Here is a 6003-nt window from a genome sequence, read left to right on the forward strand (position 1 = left end):
GACTCCTTAGGCATGGAAGCGTCGGTGTGCCTCTGTCCCAGCAATCGTTGACAGTACCTGAGATTATGACCTTGTTTGCTAGTTTTTGGAGAGTCAAGCCAAGATGAGGCCATAAAAGGCCAAGCCTGGCAGTCTTCTGAGGGAGAGATTTGGAGATTGACACATGGGAAGAAAGCCACGTGAAGAGAGAGGCAGGAATTGGATCATCACAGCCATGAGAGATGGCATGATTGCCAAGCCCCTGGGAGCCCAGAGGGAGGCATGGGATAGCCCTGTGCGCAGAGCTTTCAGGAGGAATTAATCACTGACATGTTGACTTCTGGCCTCCAGAACACAGAGAGAATATACATTGGTTGGATTTGCATTTCTGGTTTTTTGAGAAGGCTCATGTATGTTCCCCCCACTGGGCTTGAACCGACAATCCTGCTTTAGCCTGGTGAGTGCTGGGGCTACAGGAGTCTGTGACCGCAGTTGACCTCCTTATGACCTCTTTAGATCACCTTGTTTGTGGTATTTTATTACAGTAGTCCTGGGACATTAATACTTTGAACCGTTACCTGCCTTTACTTTTATATCATTCTTCGCAACCATGTGGTTGCTTTTGAAACCCAAAGGCTACTAAGCTAGTAAAAAGGCTTGTTATTGGATGTAAGATAAATACAAGAGAAACAAGTCGAGGCATTCAACTGTCCCCACGGGCTACTGCAACTATAAATTAACATTCAGATAACAACAGTATTCGAGGCCATGACACCTAGCAACAACCTCGTGTGGGCTCTGATGAAGAGTGATAGGCAGAGGGAGGGAGGAGAAGCTGTACTCAGGATACCTTATGTGAGGATGGAAAATCTATTTTCAATAAAAGGAGATCTTAAAGGAGATATAAATGAAATGGGTATTGTTTAAGAAAATTAGATTTATAAATTTTTTTAGCTCCAAATTTCAATAAAAGTCACCACAGAACTTATTAATTAAAAAAAATCTATATTTATTGTTCAGGAGAAAATGACAAAGGCAATTCTGAAGAGGAAGGAGAGGCCAGCCCTACAAGCCATCAGAACACAATAACAAAAAATACTAAGAATGCAAAATGGCACCATGGGGAGACAAACGCTGAGTCAGCGCCCACCAGCCCCTCTGGAAACCAGGCCTGAGTGGGATGGAGTGTATTGAGAATGGGGTCAGGTGAGTGTTTCTGCTGATTAAAGATGCCCCTCCCCCAGGCAAGCTTAACCAAGTGCTCCTCAGAATGTCATTTCCACCCAGAAGGGCTCTGTGCTCACAGCGGGACCAACTCCGAGGCTTTCTTGGTAGAAAGGCGGCTCCTGTGCCCTACATGGCAATGGCATGAAATGCTATTCCTGAGTGTGAAGAAAGGGAGAGGCAGGAAGGACAGACGGTGGCTGATGCTATCTGCTGACCACTCCTGAATGTCTAGGACTGGCTCTGCTACTTTCCGTACTCTGAGCAATCTCTCATAATTAAGTCACGGGGCAACTTTTCTCAGCTCAGTCATTCAAACTTCTGGAACCATATGAACTTAGAGAAGTATTCCCAACTTACAGATTTTATTTTCTCAGTTTTATTAAAAGTGTACTGAACATCTAGAATGTGCAAAACTCTAAACTGGGCTCCAGATGTTCCTGAATATTAGTGACACACAGTTATTTCTACAAGATGGATACTCAGGAAGCCGGCTCACGGAGCTGCAGAGGAAGCACCTAGCTGAAAGGCCATGAGCCACTGAACCAACTTAGGTTTTGCCACTTCATTATATGAGAAGGACTAGATTTGATGCAAATACAATAAGCTTTATTGAGAATGAGAAGCAACCAAAATGCTGGTGTCTGAAAGCCTTCTATGGCGAATGTTTGTTTGTTTGTTTTGTTTGTTTGTTTGTTTTTTGCCACAGTATGGGCACAGAGGCCACACTCCAGACACTGGTCTAGAGTGGAACCAGGGGCAGGAATCTGAAGATGAAACACTTCTGCTGACAACTCTGGGAAGGGCTGGAGAGATGGCTCAGCAGTTAAGAGTACTGGCTGCTCCTGCAGGAAATCCAGGTTCCATGATTTCCATGGTCCACATGGCGGCCCACAACTGTCAGTAATGCTAGTCCCAGGGGACCTGATGCTCTCTCCAGCCTTCTACTAAGGCAGCTCCATCACAGGCATACATGCAGGCAAAGCACCCCACACATACATCAAACAAACAAACAAACAAATAAACAAAGGCTGTGAAAGGAACTGTCACCTGTGGCTTGATTCTGTGGGTCGACAGAGGTAGTTACATCATAGGATGGCCCTAACTCAGATTGCATGGGCAGGAACCTAGACAAAGACTATTACCACCTGGAGGGCTTTGGGGATGGGGGGGGGGGTGGGCGCAGATTCCAGGCCAGCTCAGTTCATCCAGAGCCTTAGAGGAGGGAGCTGAACACTCAGGCATTTGCCACTGTCTGTAGCCCTCTGCAGGTTACATGTCAAAGGTTGAGGAGCAGCTCTCTGGCCTCTCCTTATCTGTACCTGGGCTAGACAGATATAAAGCACACACATTGGTACACATGTACACACATGTACACATTTGTAAAATCTTGTTCATGTGCAATAATTTCATTATTGCATTTCAAGAGTTTCACGTAGCCCATTCTGGCTTTAAACTTAACACTTCTTGAAGATGACTTTCAACTCCCGACCCCCAAGTCCCTAGCCACACCTCCTGTGCTGGGATTACAGGAATGTAGCACACCCAGCATACGAGGTCCAGAGGATCAAACCCAGGCTGCCATGGATGCTAAGAACTGCACCCCTAGCCTGCACTGCTGTAATGTTAAAGACGGAGCCGCTCGCGTGTATGCTGTAGGGTAACGCGGTGGTTCCGGGAATGAATACAAGGCCATGCTGGAGACTTAGCCCAGACCTTCGGTCTCATGCACAGCCCCTGGCTATTCTCTTTAAGCAAGACAAGCAGACAAAAACCCAAAACATTACCTCTTTCCTTTTGGATGTCTTGAGAGAAAGGTTTTAAAGTTTTATGAGCATGGAGCGCACCATGCAGTGGCTCAGGAGGTCGGAGGAGGGCACTGGATCCCCCAGAGCTGGAGGTACAAAAGGTCGGGAGCCTCCACGCGGGTGCTGGGAATGGAAACCTGGTCCTCTCGAAGAACAATAGTGTTCTTTACAGCAGGGCCATCTCTCCAGCCCCACGAGACAATTTTGATTTTTTTTTTCTCTCTCAGACATTTTTTTTTTTTTGGAGGAGGTCATTATACTGTAGCCCTTTTAGGTGGCCGAGGTCATTATACTGTAGCCCTTTTAGGTGGCCGTCTGCGTGATACGGAGATGGGAAGTATACGAGGCTTTCCTTTCTAGAAACATCTACTCTTCTCAGACGTTTGCTCTGATGGAGGCTGACCAGTGCTGACGTGGGCTTGCCCTGCTCTTTGCTTCCCACAGCCTTGTAGGTCAGAGCCCTTATAGCCTGATGCTGGTCGTTATTCAGTAATTCCCATGGAAAGGAAGGGGGCATCTCTAGGTTTGGGAATGGTGTGTGTGTGTGTGTGTGTGTGTGTGTGTGTGTGGTGTTAATTTCAATTCAGATTAAAATGAAGATGTTTAGAGACACACGTACATTCTGTCTCTGTCTCTGTCTTTCTCTCTCCTTTTGTCTCTGTCTTTCTCTCTCCTTTTTTGAGACAGGGATTCACTATGTAGCCCTGGCTAACTTAGAACTCAGCCTGTCTCTGTCTCCCAAATGCTGGGCTAACAGGTGTGTGGCCATGACACCCAGCTGAGAAAGCCCAGTTCTTGCCAGATGTACCTCCGCTCTGTCACAGAGTGGCTCTAACCACTGGTGAAGCATGCCTAAGGGCTTCCGTGCTAATTCTGAGAAAAAAAAAAACCAGTGCAGTTTTGCCCCTGGAAGGAGCTAGACTGGAGATAACCAGACAGGCCTCTGCACCCATCTCCCAAGCAGTAAAAAAGTGTGGAGGTGGGGTGTCAGGGGGTGGGGAAGATTCCTCATTTACATAGAAAATAAACTTCCTGTCCTATTAAACAATGAGGCATTCAAAATCTGCCCGAGTAAAAGTCCCCTGATGCAATGAGAGAGTGAGCAATTCCATGTCAGGCTGTTGTTATGGGATTTAAACATGTCCTAGCTAGGGCTTGAGGGGAAAGTCGGAGCCAAAGACAATAGCCTCAAACCCCACATGCGCAGGAACCTCATTCCAGCGGAGCTTCCTTAAGAGAGCCGGGCAGACTTTTCACAAACAGAGTGACTTCAAAGGTTGGGCCTGCATCAGCGCCTCCCTCCTCAACTTCAGCCCAGACCACCACAGGCCCCTTCGTCTCCCGGTTTAGTTTATAAGATTCTCACACACATTACAATGCAATTATCTGAGCTCATGGACCAACAGGAAAGCGCTCATCACAGGGTACTACTTCCTTTGTCAGGCACCGACCCTGGTCGCTGTAAGCTGATAGGCACTGCGCTGGCCACCGGGCACCCAGGCACACGATGCCCTTCACCCCAACACACCCAAGGCTCTTCGGTTGAATTCCCCAGGGAGGAGGCGGCCAGGGGATGGGGAACGGGGAAATTTTCTTACATCACTTGACGTGATTGCTTTCACTCACAGAATCCTGAGTCATGACTGTAGCCACGTTGCCTCCGGCTCTGGCTGAAATCAGCGGCTATAGATTTGGAAACCTGACTCCACGGCTGACTCTCATCCAGTTCATAGGAAGTGTGTATTAGTTTAGTGGCCCCTCTTCAGGCTGAAGTGCCTTCTAATTGAGGGGATTACGTGAGGAAAGTGGCTGTGTCGTGGCTTAGTAAGCTGATGCCATGCTAGTGAACAATATTTGACATTCGGCGAGTTTACAAAAAGGGCAGTCTCTCTGTTTGTTTGAACCAGATTAAGTGAAAGGAAAAGTTTTTCTTTCCCATCCCAAGACAAATGGGAAACACATGTTTTCCCCTTTTGACTTTGTAAGTACAAGGCTCCCCACATTTCTCCCCGCCCCCTCAGCTGAGAGCCTTCAAGGACCTCAGAGTGTTCCCTCTCTTCAGTGGCCAAAGCCAATACAGTGTGAGCCTTTATATTTCCAGACAGCAGGGCTCATGGACAGGGCCTGATTCCAGGTCACCACATGGGGTGTTCCTGAGCCTACAATTTTATGGGCAGATAAGATGGTAAAACCCGGTGCCAGGAGCCCCAGGCGCTGGGCTTACATGGAGAGCTTTCGCCCACATGACGCTATCAGATGCCACTTTGTTTACCTGTAAAACCATCCTTAAACAAAATTGAATAAATTTAAATAAAATTGCCTACATTCATTTCCAATTCTGTGAAGAATGTTCATATTCAGGTTAATTTATGGTTTTGGAGTTTTTGAGTTAGTGCCTCATTATGAAGGCCTTGGCTGGCTTAGAACCTGCTATGTAGACGAAGCTGGCCTCGAACTTATAGAGATCCACTCACCTCTGTGTGCCCTACCCCTAGGACCAGGATCAAAGGCCAGAGCCAAGGGGGAGATGTCTCTGGATGAGGGCACCCTGCATATGGGCTCTGACAGTCCAGGGGCCCGAGGGAGGGAGGCCTCACAAGGACCTGCTCTGTTCTTGACTCACTGTGGCCTTGAAGGACTTCCCCTCTCTGGGAGCTGTCTTATCTGAGAGATGAGGCTGGACAGCTCTGCCCCTGATGTAGCAGTTCAGATATGTGACAAGCCTCACTGTGGCTAGGGTGTACGGTACTCTGAGTTCTTTGGAATGAAAGGATCATTCATCTTAGAAGATAAGTTGTTGTTGTTGTTTTTTTTTTTTTTTTTCTTAAAAAATGATAGCTTATAAATACTTTTTGGATTATCAAAGGAATAAAGAAAAGTCAATTTTTAAAATTTGCTCTCATTAAGTTGCCACTTGTTCAGAATAAGTGCAAAATGCCAAACACGGAACATAAAGAGCTGGCACCGCGGCCTCCATCTGGCAGAGTGGATG

The sequence above is a fragment of the Mus musculus genome, chromosome 11 (assembly GCF_000001635.26).
Source record: "Mus musculus strain C57BL/6J chromosome 11, GRCm38.p6 C57BL/6J".
NCBI classification, from domain to species: Eukaryota; Metazoa; Chordata; class Mammalia; order Rodentia; family Muridae; genus Mus; species Mus musculus.